Source organism: Giraffa tippelskirchi, chromosome 9 (assembly GCF_054371585.1).
Source record: "Giraffa tippelskirchi isolate mGirTip1 chromosome 9, T2T-mGirTip1v1.2.pri, whole genome shotgun sequence".
Lineage (NCBI taxonomy): Eukaryota > Metazoa > Chordata > Mammalia > Artiodactyla > Giraffidae > Giraffa > Giraffa tippelskirchi.
In genome coordinates this window covers 150494562-150509040 of record NC_137283.1, presented here as the reverse complement: position 1 = coordinate 150509040, position 14479 = coordinate 150494562, and positions in this window count along the sequence as shown.

Here is a 14479-nt window from a genome sequence, read left to right as displayed (position 1 = left end):
CTGCAGACAAAACAGCAGTCAAGAACACAAGCCTGAAATTAGAACTGCTCATGAGAAGCCCACTTTCAACCCTTATTAATGTACCTTCAAGGGGTAGATTCTAGTCTTTGGGTTCTAGCTCTCTCTCTTTTTTAACTGAGTAAAATACACATAAAATTTACCATCTTAATTTGTAAGAGTATAGTTCAGTGGTACTAAATACATTCATATTGTACAACCATCACCATCATCCATCCACATTACTATTTATCTTGTAAAACTGAAATTCTATACTTATTAGTCCGTAACTCCCCATTTCTCTATTCCTCCAGCTCCTGGCAACCACCGTTACACTTTCTTTTTTTAAATGTATCTATTTTAAGTTATTTTCTTTTTTTTGCTGTGCTAGGTGTTCGTTGCTGTTTGTGGGCTTCCTCTAGTTGCAGCAACGAGAGCTACTCTCTAGTTTTGGTGTTTGGGGTTCTCATTGCAGAGGCTTTGCTTGTGGAGTACAGGCTTAGTTGTTCCATAGCACATGAGACCTTACTGGGCCAGGAATCGAACCTGTGTCCCCCTGCATTGGAAGGCAGATTCTTAACCACTGGACCACCAGGGAAGTTCCATCATTACACTTTCTGTCTTTATAATTTCAACTACTTCAAATTTCTTCATTTAAGTGGAATCAATACTTTGGCCACCTGCTGCTAAGAGCTGACTCATTGGAAAAGACCATTTTGCTGGGAAAGATTGATGGCAGGATGAGAAGGGGATGAGAGAAGATGAGATGGTTGAATAGCATCACTGACTCAATGGACATGAGTTTGAGAAAGCTCTAGGAGATGGTGAAGGACAGGGAAGCCTGGTGTGCTGCAGTCCACCGGGTCACAAAGAGTCTGACATGACTGAGCAACTGAACAACAACAAAGTGGGATCATACAGTACTGTGTATGTCTGTGTGTGTGTGTGTTTGTGACTCTTATTTCATTTAGCATAATGTCCTCAAGGTTCATGTACGTTACAGCATGTTGCAAAGTTTACCCTTTTTAAAAGGCTGAATGTACACAACATATTGGCTTATCCTTTCATCCATTGGTAGACACAGATTGCTTCCATGTTTCAGCTATTGTGGAATAACACTGCTATGAACATGATGCACAAATACCTCTTCAAGACCCTGCTTTCATTTCTTTGGGTTACATACCCAGAAATGGAGTTGCTGAATCATATATAATTCTATTTTTATTTTTTTGAGGAAATGCCATGGTGTTTCCACAGTGACTGTACTATTTTATATTCCCACCAACACTTGGAGTCATTCTAATGAGTAAGGTGGTAATTCATTGTGCTTTTGATTTGCATTTCCCTCAGTGATTAGAGATGTTGAACATCTTTTCCTGTGCTTATTGGCCATTTGTATATCTTCTTTGGAGAATAATCTGTTCAAGTCCTTTGCCCATTTTTTAATCAAGTTGTTTGTCTTTTTGTTGTTGAGTTGTAGGAGTTCTCTATCTACTCTGGATACCAATCCCTTATCAGATATATGATTTGCAATATTTCCTCCCATCTTGTGGGTTGCCTTTTTACTCTGGATACTGTCTTTTGACATACAATTTTTTTTTTCATGTAGAATCTGTGTTCATTTTCTTTTTTTTTTTTGACATACAATTTTCAAAAAAATTTTCATGAAGTCCACGTTGTCTATTTTTTTCTTTTCATATCTTTGCCTCTGATGTCATATTCAAAAAAAAATTATTTCAAATCCAATGTCATGATTTGCATTTCCCTCGGTGATTAGTGATGAAGCATTTATCCTGTTTTATTCTAAGAGTTTTACCATTTCAGGTTTACATTTAGGTCCTTGATTCACTTTGAGTTAATTTTTGTATATGGTGTGGAGTCCACCCGTATTCTTTTGCATGTGGACATCCAGTTTTCTCAGCACCACTTGTCAAAAAGTGGATTCTATTTCTTTTTACAGCATTTTAAACTTCATACATGCTGCCTGGTTTGATCTGTCCAATAGCCACACAAGGCAAGTACAACAGATTTTTTATTTCTTTATTTTAAAATGCATTTCTTTATTGCTGATGGACTGGGATACTAAATCTCTTGTTCAAGTTACACAGGCAGAACCAGGACTAAATTTATGGACAGCCATATGTTCGTCAGTATTACTAAATCATGCTATCTCTGAATTTTCTACTTGGGTTTGGGAATGAAAAGCAATATTTGAGGTTAAAGAAGGAAGAAGATTAAAGAAGGAAGGTATATAAATCTCAAATCACAGTCATAAAATGAAAAGTTTTCTCTTTGTGTTTTGGTTTTCTTGGATGTCAAATTAAATTGCTAAACAAGAATTTCAGATGTTTCCCCTAAAAATAGCATTAGTGGTGGAACATGAGCAAGAAGTTGCTTCATTATGTAAAGACCAAGAAGCCCAGCCCAAAGCAGCCTTCTGCAAGAGGAAAAATTCTTTGAAGTTCTATGTTTTCACTGAAAAAAATAAGTCAATACAGTTCTGCATTTTACTTCATAATATACTAGATAGTATCGCCAACTCAATGGACATGAATTTGGGCTCCACTCTTGGAGACAGTGAAGGACAGGGAAGCCTGGCACACTGCAATTCACACGACTTAGTGACTGAACAACAACAACAATACTTGGATTTGTTTTAATATAAACATAAATTAGGGACTTCCCTGGTGATCCAGCGGTTAAGAATCCATCTTCCAATGCAGGGGACGTAGGTTCAGTCCATGATAGGGGAACTAAGATCCACATGCCATGGGGTAACTAAGCCCATGTGCCGCAACTAGAGAGAAACCCACACACTGCAAGGAAAGATCCTGCATGCCACAACTAAGACCCAATGAGGTCAAAAAATGAACATTTCTTTTAAAAAACCATAAATTAATATGCTTATACCATACAATTTTGACCAAATGGATTCTCTAAGCTGATTCACAAACTTATCCTCTGGTTTTTAACCGTTGTCATTCAGCATTGTACTAACAGTTTCATGCACCCCTGTGTGAGATACAGAAAATTATCTAAGTTTCCATCCCCCACTTTGAAGTCCTATTGATGTTGTTCTTGTTCAGTCGATAAGTTATGTCTGACTCTTTTACAACCCCATGGACTATAGACCACCGGCCTCCTCTGTCCCTGGGATTTCCCAGGCAAGAATGCTGGAGTGGATTGCCATTTCCTTTTCCAGGGACTCTTTCCGACCCAGGGATGGAACCCAAGTCTCCTGCATTAGCAGGTGGATTCTTTACTACTGAGCCACAAGGAAAGCCCTTAAAGTCCTATACGTGGACTTCAAATAAGGTGTGAAGTCACACTCAGGTTTGATATGAGTACTGACGAGTAAACTTAAAAATGATGCTTTTTTACGTTTATACCAGCTCCAAAATAGGACAGACCCTCAACTTGCACACACTCCAGGCTGGCCCAGAACTCAGATGTTCCCTGAAGGAGGGTTGCTCCAGGCTGAACCAATGAGCACATCTCAGGTTGCGCAGAGTAACGCTCAAGAGCTAGAAATCAGCTCAAATGCTACACACCACCCCTTCATTTATTAATCACTAGGGAATGGCTACCCACTCCAGTATTCTGGACTGGAGAATTCCACGAACTGTATAGTCCATGGGGTTGCAAAGAGTTGGACACAATTGAGCAACTTTCACTTTCAAGCAAGTTTACTATCAAGTTCTAATGGAAAAAATTCACTCTTCTTTTGATAGTTCCTGGTTACCAAAAAGATTTTTTTTAATTCAATTTAAGCCCGTCCTTTCATGGAAGTAGCTAGTGTACTGTATAGGTATCCATTTTTTGAATTTCCATAGGTCAGAGCTACAATTACAGTTAGTGAGACGTCCCAACTTTCTAATCATGTAGTGTCCCAATGAAGACGGAAGGCAGCAGTTAATGGAAATCTTTTGTTTTCTATGAGAGGTTTCATTTGCCCAGCTTTTCATTATTTCTGAACCATAGGGCAGTTTATTGTATTATAAAAGGACATTTGCATAAAGATCTTTTTTATTGTGGCCTTGAACTGATGTTAACTGGGGGGAAAAAGACAATAGGACAGAATATAAACCCTTATCACATTAACAGACATAGGAAGATCATCTATGAACTCTGTGAACCTAACATTCATGAGGTCATAATCTGAAGTTGCTTGTATTTCTAATTTTTAAAAAGCATCATTTCTGTGAGAGTTAGAAATGGTTCATTTAGGTAGTATAATTTCAATGGATTATAGTTCAGTTATTACTCATCCATCTGTATCCCTTACCAAGGTTTATTATAGTCTAATGTGATTCTCCTTGAACCTGTGTTTTTCTTGGGGACTGAAGTCACCTTGTGTATACTGCTGCCAGGGTAGTTTACTCCCAGGGGTCCTGTCCCTAAGTCATGGAAAGGTCTGGAGTGCTGAGAAACACTGGAAACAAGCGTATTTTCTGGTTCACCAAATACCAGACATCTAGAGACAGCAGCATGGCATAAGAATCCCCAGCAAAATATGAAGACTTTTGTCTTTGTTATTTGTTTTATTAATGGGACCCTTCAAGCCTTATATCAACGATCCAGATGAGGGTAACAAAACTACCCAGCCATCCTCCCATGTCATGCACGTCTAGGGAGCTGAAAATGAAATTAAATGACATTTTTCAAGTGATTTTCATGAACGACTAAAATCCTACTACTTTCACCGCCAGGTCTCTTGCTCTCACTTTCTTTTCACCTCCTAAAAAGACTGCCAATGTTTACCTTAACTTTGTTCCACCTCAGATATGCAGATGACACCACCCTTATGGCAGAAAGCGAAGAAGAAGAACTAAAGAGCCTCTTGATGAAAGTGAAAGACGAGAGTGAAAAGTTGGCTTAAAACTGGGAGGGGAGTCCAGGAAGGGGAACACATGTAAACCCATGGCTGATTCATGTCAATGTATGGCAAAAACTACTACAATATTGTAAAGTAATTAGCCCCCAACTAAAATAAATAAATTTATTAAAAAAAAAAAAAAGAAAGCTAAGATCGTGGCATCTGATCCCATAACTTCATGGCAAATAGATGCGGAAACAGTGGAAACAGTGACAGACTTTATTTTGGGGGGGCTCCAAAATCACTGCAGATGGTGATTGCAGCCATGAAATTAAAAGATACTTGCTCCTTCTAAGAAAAGTTATGGCCCACCTAGACAGCATATTAAAAAGCAGAGACATTACTTTACCAACAAAGGTCCGTCTAGTCAAAGCTATGGTTTTTCCAGTAGTCATGTACCAATGTGAAAGTTGGACTATAAAGAAAGCTGAGTGCGAAAGAATTGATGCTTTTGAACTGTGGTGTTGGAGAAGACTCTTGAGAGTCCCTTGGACAGCAAGGAGATCAAACCAGTCCATCCTAAAGGAGATCAGTCCTGAATACTCATTGGAAGGACTGATGCTAAAGCTGAAACTCCAATACTTTGGCCACCTGATGCAAAGAACTGACTCATTTGAAAAGACCCTGATGCTGGAAAAGATTGAAGGTGGGAGGAGAAGGGGACGACAGAGGGTGAGATCGTTGGTTGGCATCAATGACTCAATGGACATGAGTTTGAATAAACTCCGGAAGTTGGCAATGGACAAGGAGGCCTGGCGTGCTGCAGTCCATGGGATTGCAGAGTTGGACTCAAATGAGCGACTGAACTGAACTGAACTGAATGAGCAGTTCCACCTCACTGTTTAACTCAAGTGCCCTCTGGTGTTATTCTTGATTTTAGCAACTGAAGTCATGGAGTCCTGTTTAAACATGCTTCCCAGTGGTAGATTCATCATCATGTTTCTCTTAATTAGCCTCTAGCACTAAAATCATAAGACTTTGTGCACAAAAAAAGAAATTAAAAATTAGAATGTCTGGAGAGGGTGTGGAGAAAAGGGAACCCTCTTACACTGTTGGTGGGAATGCAAACTAGTACAGCCACTATGGAGAACAGTGTGGAGATTCCTTAAAAAACTGGGAATAGAACTGCCATATGACCCAGCAATCCCACTGCTGGGCATACACACCGAGGAAACCAGAATTGAAAGAGACGCGTGAACCCCAATGTTCATCGCAGCACTGTTTACAATAGCCAGGACATGGAAGCAACCTAGATTTCCGTCAGCAGACGAATGGATAAGGAAGCTGTGGTACATATACACAATGGAATATTACTCAGCCACTAAAAAGAATACATTTGAATCAGTTCTATTGAGATGGATGAAACTGGAGCCCATTATACAGCGTGAAGTAAGCCAGAAAGAAAAACACCAATACAGTATACTAACGCATATATATGGAATTTGAAAGATGGCAACGATAACCCTATATGCGAGACAGAATAAGAAACACAGATGCATAGAACAGTCTTATGGATTCTGAGGGAGAAGGTGAGGGTGGGACGTTCTGAGAGAATAGCATTGAAACATGTATATTATCATATGTGAAACAGAACACAATTCCAGGTTCGATGCATGAGACAAATGCTCAGGGCTGGGGCAATGAGATGACCCAGAGGGATGGGATCGGGAGGGAGGTGGGAGGGGGGTTGAGGATGGGGAACACATGTAAACCCATGGCTGATTCATGTCAATGTATGGCAAAAACCACTACAATATTGTAAAGTAATTAGCCCCCAACTAAAATAAATAAATTTATTAAAAAAAAAAATTAGAATGTCTAGATGTCAGGCTCTCCAACCTACTTCCTTAGTAGGCTAATAACTTTTCTCAGTGTTTCACTTTCTCCAGTCATAGATCTAGAGATTTTTAGCTCAGAAACTCATCTTACAGACCATGTAAGACAAGGCCCTCATCTGAAAAACAAAGAAATCGGGACTCAGAATTTAAGAGACTTGCCAAAGTAATGAGGGTTAGCAACTAGATCTTTTCTCACCCCGATGATGAACAGTTAAAATTTTCTAAGTACTTATCGTGAGGTCTATTAAAGGCCTTATTTAATTTGAGCCCCACAGCAACTTTTTTAAACTCTATGTTTATGTGGACCATTTTTAAGGTCCTTATTGAATTTGTTACAATATTGTTTCTGTTTTATATTTTGGATTTTTGGCCACAAGGCACATGGGATCTTAGCTTTCCAACCAGGGGCTAAACTTGCGCCCCTTGCATTGGAAGGTAAAGTCTCAACCTCTGGACCACCAGGGAAGTCCCTCCACGACATTGTTTTAAAGTAGGGACTATCAGTATACACCTATTTTACAGACAGAGAACTAGAAGTTTGAGAGGGCATGGGGAAACACTCCAGGTCACAAAAATACAGGTTTTAAACCAGGCAGCGTGATTCCAGAAACCAACCTTGAAGTCACAACTGATCTTTCTGCCTTTATAGCAATTGTCTACATAGATGCAGGCTTCCCCGGTGGCTCAGATGGTAAAGTGCAGGAGACCTGGGTTCAATCCCTGAGTTGGGAAGATCCTCTGGAGAAGGGAATGGCAACCCACTATCACTTTCACTTTTGATTCAACCTGACCGAATTGGAGCACAAACGCCAAGTTTCTGCTGCTCCTGCTGGCAAGCCCAGTTGCGAAGACATTTGGTGCTTCTGCAGGAGTAGTAGCAGAGCCTCTGGGCTCTGGTCACTGGCCTTGCAGTGTTGAGAGCAGGGCCTGTGGCACATGGCATCCATTCATGAAAACCATCGCCTGCACGCCTGCACAATGTGGTTCTGGAGTTCACAAAATCAGTTGTGAATTCTGATTTGGATGATTTCCTGAGTAGTTTTACAGTCCTAATCTTGGCGGCTTTCAAATCGCAACAGTAGTGATATAATAATGGCATCAGCAGTTTTTTAATTCTAGAAGCAACATTTCTGTCTTGGTGGCTTATGCAGGTATTGGACAACTTCATGGGGTAAAGCAAACACATATTGAAGTCCAGGGCCTGCCAAAGGTAGGGACCCTGATAAGCTTCCTGCACTTTGGGTAGAGATACTGAATGACTGCACCCTAGGAGTAAACATCAACTGCAGGCAAACCAGTCCTCAAACAGACCGCAATCCAGCTTCAAAGCTTCTGCATGGCCAAAGGTATCTAACTCCTTGATTTACAGCAACCAAGTGCCTCATGCTTTGTAGATAAGACAGCAGAAGCGGAAAACACACAGAAGGTCTAGATCAGTGCTCTGATAGAATTAGAATGCAAACCACAAATGTGAATTACGTATGTAATTTTAAATTTTCTAGTAACCACATTAAAAAGGAAAATGAAACAATTGAAATTATTTTTTAAATTTTAACTCAGTATATTTTAATTCAAGTTTTATTTAACCCAATTGCTATTTCAAATTATTTCAGCATGTAATCAATATAAATATAAAATCAATATAAAATTCATAATGGGATACTGGACATTTTTTGTACTAAGTCTTCAAAATCTGGCATGCAGTTTACAGTTACAGTATCCCAAATCAGACTTGTCATATTTCAAGTGCTCAGGAGCCAAATGTAGCTAGTAACTACCATATTAGATTTTACTGTTTTAGATTTTAGAACTATTAGGCAGGAAATTAAAACTAGCTATGCTTAGCATGTTTAAGGAGCTAAAAAAGATGGAAATTCAATGTAGAGCTAGAAATTATATACACTTGATATATGGAATAACCTATGACTATAAAACTGAGTAACTAAAATTAGGAATTCAATACATGTGTCTAATAGCAGGTTATGTATGGCTGAAGAGAGAATTAGTAAACTGGAAGGTAAATAAAAGAAATTACCTGGAATGAGGTACAAAAAGTCCAAAGGGTGAAACAATACAGAAGAAAGAGTAAGAGACATAGCAGACACAATGAAGTTTACCCCACATTTCACTGGAATCCCAAAGGAAGAGATAAAAGAAAACAAGGAAGAAGTCATATTTGAAGAGATGATGGCTGAGAAGTTTTTAAAACTAATTAGAAGTTTGTTGTCAATCTGATTGTCTTTCCATTACAGATAGCTTATGTTTTATCAATAGTCACTTTTAATATTTCTCCTTTTTCTCTTTTAAGATCTTGAAGATATTTTGCATTTCACTGCAATGCATCTAGTAATTAATTTATTTTTGTGTATCTTTCTTGGGATTTGTCGTTTCCAGAAACTGAGAATTAATGTGTTTCATAAAAATCTGGAAAATTCCTAGCTCTTTGAAAATTTCCTCTCTCTCATTTTTTTTCCCTTTCTGCTTTTGAAAGTCCTGTTAGATGTAGGTTGGGCCCTCTTATTGTATAGCTTTCTCTTATACCTCTGTCTCAGTTTCAGAATGAAACTCTGCTGAATTTTGATTAATTTCTTCAGCTCAGTCATCTAGTTCATGGATTCTCTATGCTGCTTTGTCTAAAATGCTGGTTCACCAGTGCATTGAGTTTTAAATTCAGCAAACATTTTTCACTGCTAAAAGTCTATTTTGACAGTGTCTCATTGTTTGCAATTATTTTTGTTCTTTCCTGTATGCCTTTATGATTTACATATATATATATGTATATATATATATATATATATATATATTATGGTTCCTACTGAGTTGGATAGACTTCTTTCACTTACTGTGGTTTGAGTCTTGATGCGATTTCTAAGTTTAACCCATGACGTTTTCTTTGGCTGAGCTTTATCTATGAGTAATGTCAGCAGCCTACTTGAGATCGTGTTCTTCTGGAGGAGTATTCGTTTAATCCTGTTAGACAAACATGGATCTTTACTAGTGGGAATTATTTTTATGTTAGTTTTGTGACTTGGAGATCCCTTGATGGGTCAGGCAGAGTAAATTCTAACCCTAAGACCAGCCTATAGTTATTAATTCTCAGCGAAGAGTTTCTCATTTGTTTTACACAGAGCACTCAGGCCAAGACAGAGAAGGATGCCTGCTGTCTCCTTTTACTGTTGTCTCTCTGTGGCCCTGAGATGCTTTTCTAATTCATCTTTTCACTCTCTCTCAGCTTTATATGGTGTCTCAGATCCAACTCTTCACCTTGATAAAGCCCATAGGCTGGTGCCTAGATAGGAGTAAAATCTAAACGCTTAGCATCCTGAGGCCAAGAACCTTCCCCTCCTTTCCCTCCTTTCCACCAACCTCTGGAAAGCCACAGGGTCCCCTACTGGGCTTACCACTCTGCCTTTCAATTCTTTTGTCCGGTTTGGCCCTCACAGATTTCCCTCTCGTGTAAACTCAACTGTGCTTTAAGAAAGGAGTTATGTGTCCCTCTTGCTTTGGAGACTCAGAATCAAAACTTTAAACTGAAAATATTCCAACTATCAGTTAAAGGTGAATATTTCATCATGAATCTTACCCCCTTAGAACACATAGGAAGGGCAGCAGTGAATGGTTCTCATGCGTTCTTACCCAGCTTAAACTTCAAGAGAATAAAATCTAATCTGACTTCACTGTAGCAACATAAACATTAGAAGTGTCTCTATATTATTTCCAGCTTCCCATCTCCCCATCTGAGCAAGTAGTTTTCTGGGTTCTTTCCCTCCAGGGAGATTCACAGCAAAGTGAAAAATAGAAAAGACTCCCTTCCCTCCATCCCCACACCCACCCCCACCAAAATCCTAAACTCTGAAAGTCTTTGGTGGTGTCTTCAAGAACTATCAGGAGTTTTCCCCCACACTGGAGAGCGCCGATGGAGATGGCAATAAACCACTCAGAGAACTCCTGGGCAAGTGCTCCTCACATGAGTGAGTGCAGGACACCACCTAAAGCTTGCTGATGACTTAGAGGTTCTGTCTTGTATTTCCTCTCCTTCTTTTATTTTTCTTCTCCTCTCATATTCCAGGTCATGTCTTGACTGCTCACGCCGTGACCCAATCCATTCTCTTTGCCACCAGTGGTTATGGAACAAATGAGTAAACCTGACTTTGTGAGTAAATGAGCATGACTTGCTGTAAACTCAGCCAAGGAGTGCAAGTGGCCGGCTTAACATTCTCCGGGAGAAGCAGAGAAGCTAAGCACTGTCACCGCAAAGACGAATCTTATGGCTCAGAAGGAAGACCAAAGAGTCCTTTCCAAAAGAGAGAGAAGTGAAGGAGAATTCACATTACCGTGGGTAGATAGGAGCTTTTCAAAGGAGTCTTTGAGAAATCAAGCATACTCCTTTGAGATAAGGTTTACTTTTATGAAGAGATAAAAAATGTTTTGATAGTAATTAAAACAGATAGCATTCTGACAGGAACAAATTTCAGGCATTCAATATTGCGGGAAAAAATAAGAGAAAATGTCTTACATAATATACAAAAAAATCAGAAAAAATGGAAAACAAAATTACTATCTGATTAGTTAAATATTAATATAAGTGCAATTATGTGTATAGCACATATCTGCTAATAAGGCAAAACATGTTCATGAAAAGCATATGTTACTGCTGCTGCTAAGTCGCTTCAGTTGTGTCTGACTCTGTGCGACCCCATAGACGGCAGCTCACCAGGCTCCGCCGTCCCTGGGATTCTCCAGGCAAGAACACTGGAGTGGGTTGCCATTTCCTTCTCCAGTGCATGAAAGGGAAAAGTGAAAGTGAAGTCGCTCAGTCGTGTCCGACTCTTAGCGACCCCATGGACTGTAGCCTACCAGGCTCCTCCATCCATGGGATTCTCCAGGCAAGAGCTTTCCATGTTATACCTTTTTCCCCCAGATAAATATTACTTTCTTCCATTGACAATTGTCATCCATTATTGCAGAAATCAGAGGTTTAAATGTTGTTCATCTTTGTTGCTATTCCTTGTTCCTTGTTTGTTAGTTCATCATGGGAAGGATGGGCTTTAGCCAAAATGCTTTGTGGAAAATGATCCGAAACTGATTTTAGCAGAAAAAATAATGTGTGGTTTTCTCGTTCTTCTGCTACTGTATATCACGTGGCATCTGTTAGCTAAAACTAACAGTTAATTACATAGTTTCAAGGTAAAAAAAAAATTCTCATATTGCAAGGAAATGTCTAACCATCGGACAAAGTAACTGTGCAATAAGAATTTTCACTGCTCACTTGTATTCATAAAGACACAATTCTCCCAATTCAACTTTTCCTATGGTGCAATTCTATGTTAAATCCAAAACTAATGATTTCTCAACAGCAAAGTGTTAGTATAATTCACACTGTTTAAATATATTCTAAAGATGTATTTTAAACTATTTCAAACTATTCATTAAGCTTCTCCGAGAGTCCTCAAACTATCTAGTGCATCTGATTTAATTTGGTCGAGTTCAATTTTTAAACGGTGCTATTTTCTACAATGTGACTTTTTAAATTTTTTTATTAGTAAATTAATCTATTTTTTTCTTCAATTTTTGAGATATAATTGACATACAGAGACATATAAGTTTAAGGTATATAGGATAATGCTTTGACTTATATACACCATAAAATGATTACCACAAGTTTTATAAATATCCATCACTTCATTTAGATACAAAAGAAAAAAATGTTTTGTACTTGTGATGAGAATTCTTCAGATTCACTCAAAAAATTTAACATATAACGTTGTTGTTCAGTCGCTAAGTCGTGTCTGACTCTTTGAGACCCCGTGTACTGCAGCCCACCAGGCCTCCCTGTCCTTCACTATCTCCCAAAGTTCACTCAAGTTCATGTCCATTGAGTCAGTGATTCCATCCAACCATCTCATCCTCTGATGAAATATATCATACATACAGCAGTGTTAATTTTATTTATTATACTGTATATTACACCCCTAGTAATTACTCATCTTATAACTGGAAGTTTGTACCTTTTGGCTAACTCCATTCAATTCCCCCTCTCCCACCACCTCCACCCCCACCCCGCCTCTGGTAAACACAAACCTGATCTCTTTTTCTGAGGCTGTTATTTGTTTTTGAAATATAACTGACATACAACACTATGTTAGTTCCTGGTATACAGCACAGTGATTAAACATTTCTATATATTTTAAAATGATCACCGTAAGTCAGTAAGTCAAGCTACCTTCTGTCACCATACAAACATGTTAAACTCTACTGACTATGTTCCCCACATTGTACTTTCCATACCCTTGACTCATTTATTTTGTACCTGCAGGTCTGTTCCTCTTAATCTCCATCCTCTCCTTCTTTCACCCTCCACCCACTGTGACAATCACTTGTTTGTTCTTTGTTATCTATGACTCTGTTAGTTCATTTGTTTTGTTTTTTAGATTCCACGAGCAAAGGCATACAATATTTGTCTTTCTCTGTCTGACTTCTTCCACTTAGCTTCCCTAATAGCTCAGTTGGTAAAGAATCCATCTGCAATGCAAGAGACCCCAGTTTGATTCCTGGGTCGGGAAGATTCACTAGAGAAGGGATAGGCTACCCCTTCCAGTATTCTTGGGCTATCCTGGTGGCTCAGCTGGTGAAGAATCCACTTGCAATGTGGGAGACCTGGGTTCAATCCCTGGGTTGGGAAGATACCCTGGAGAAGGGAAAAGCTACCCCTTCCAATATTCTGGCCTGGAGAATTCCATGGACTGTATGGTTCGGGGGGTCGCAAAGAGTTGGACACAACTAAGCAATTTTCACTTTCACTTTCTACGTCCATCCATGTTGTCACCAATGGCTGTGGCTTTTTTTAGGGGATCAGGGTCCACACCATGCAGCATGTAGAACTTCCCTAGCCAGGGACTCAACCCATGCCCCTGCACTGGAAGCATGGAGTCTTAACCACTGGACCACCAAGGAAGTCCATATTTTGTAAAGTCTATAATCAACTTAAGTGTTTCCAGTGACTAAAAGTGAGTAGGCAGTTCTTTAAAATATGTATCATACTTGTAATAAATGTAGTATTATATGGACTAATTTTATGAAGCTCATAAACTATAAACATCATAGTAAGTGGAAGTGACTTCTAGTTCTGGCATTCACTTTGTCTAAATGATCAAGGGCTTCACTGAGAAAAATCATTAGTTTTTTCACTTCTGCAAACTTGAAAATAGTACTGCTTGGAAATATGATTCTCCACAGAATTTACAGGTTGGTATGATGATTCATGGCTGAAGTAATATCATTCATTTGCTCTTACTTCCATAGCCTGGGAACATGTCTTATAATTTTGCCAAATGCCTACATGTTTCTAATATACTCCCAAAGATAAAGGACTTTAAGCTGTTTTATTCAAAAGGAAGGCGCTCTATAAACTGTATCTCAATAACTGTCTATAAATTATATCTCAATTATAACTGTCTGTAAATTATGTCTCAGTAACTGATTTACATTAAAGATGGAAAGAGAGAAGACTAATATTAGTGGAACAAAAGAAAAACAATGAACTTGTCCCACCTATGAGCACATCTATTGATCTGTTGTTTGAAAAAGTTTTTTAAACCTTCTCCCACCTCCACTGGGACTAAATGACTGCCTGTGTGTGCATGCATGCTAAGTTGCTTCAGTTGTGTCTGAGTGTTTCCGACCCCATAGACCGTAGCCTGCCAGGCTCCTCTGTCCATGGAATTCTCACGGTAAGAATACTGGAGTGGGCTGCCATTTCCTTCTCCAG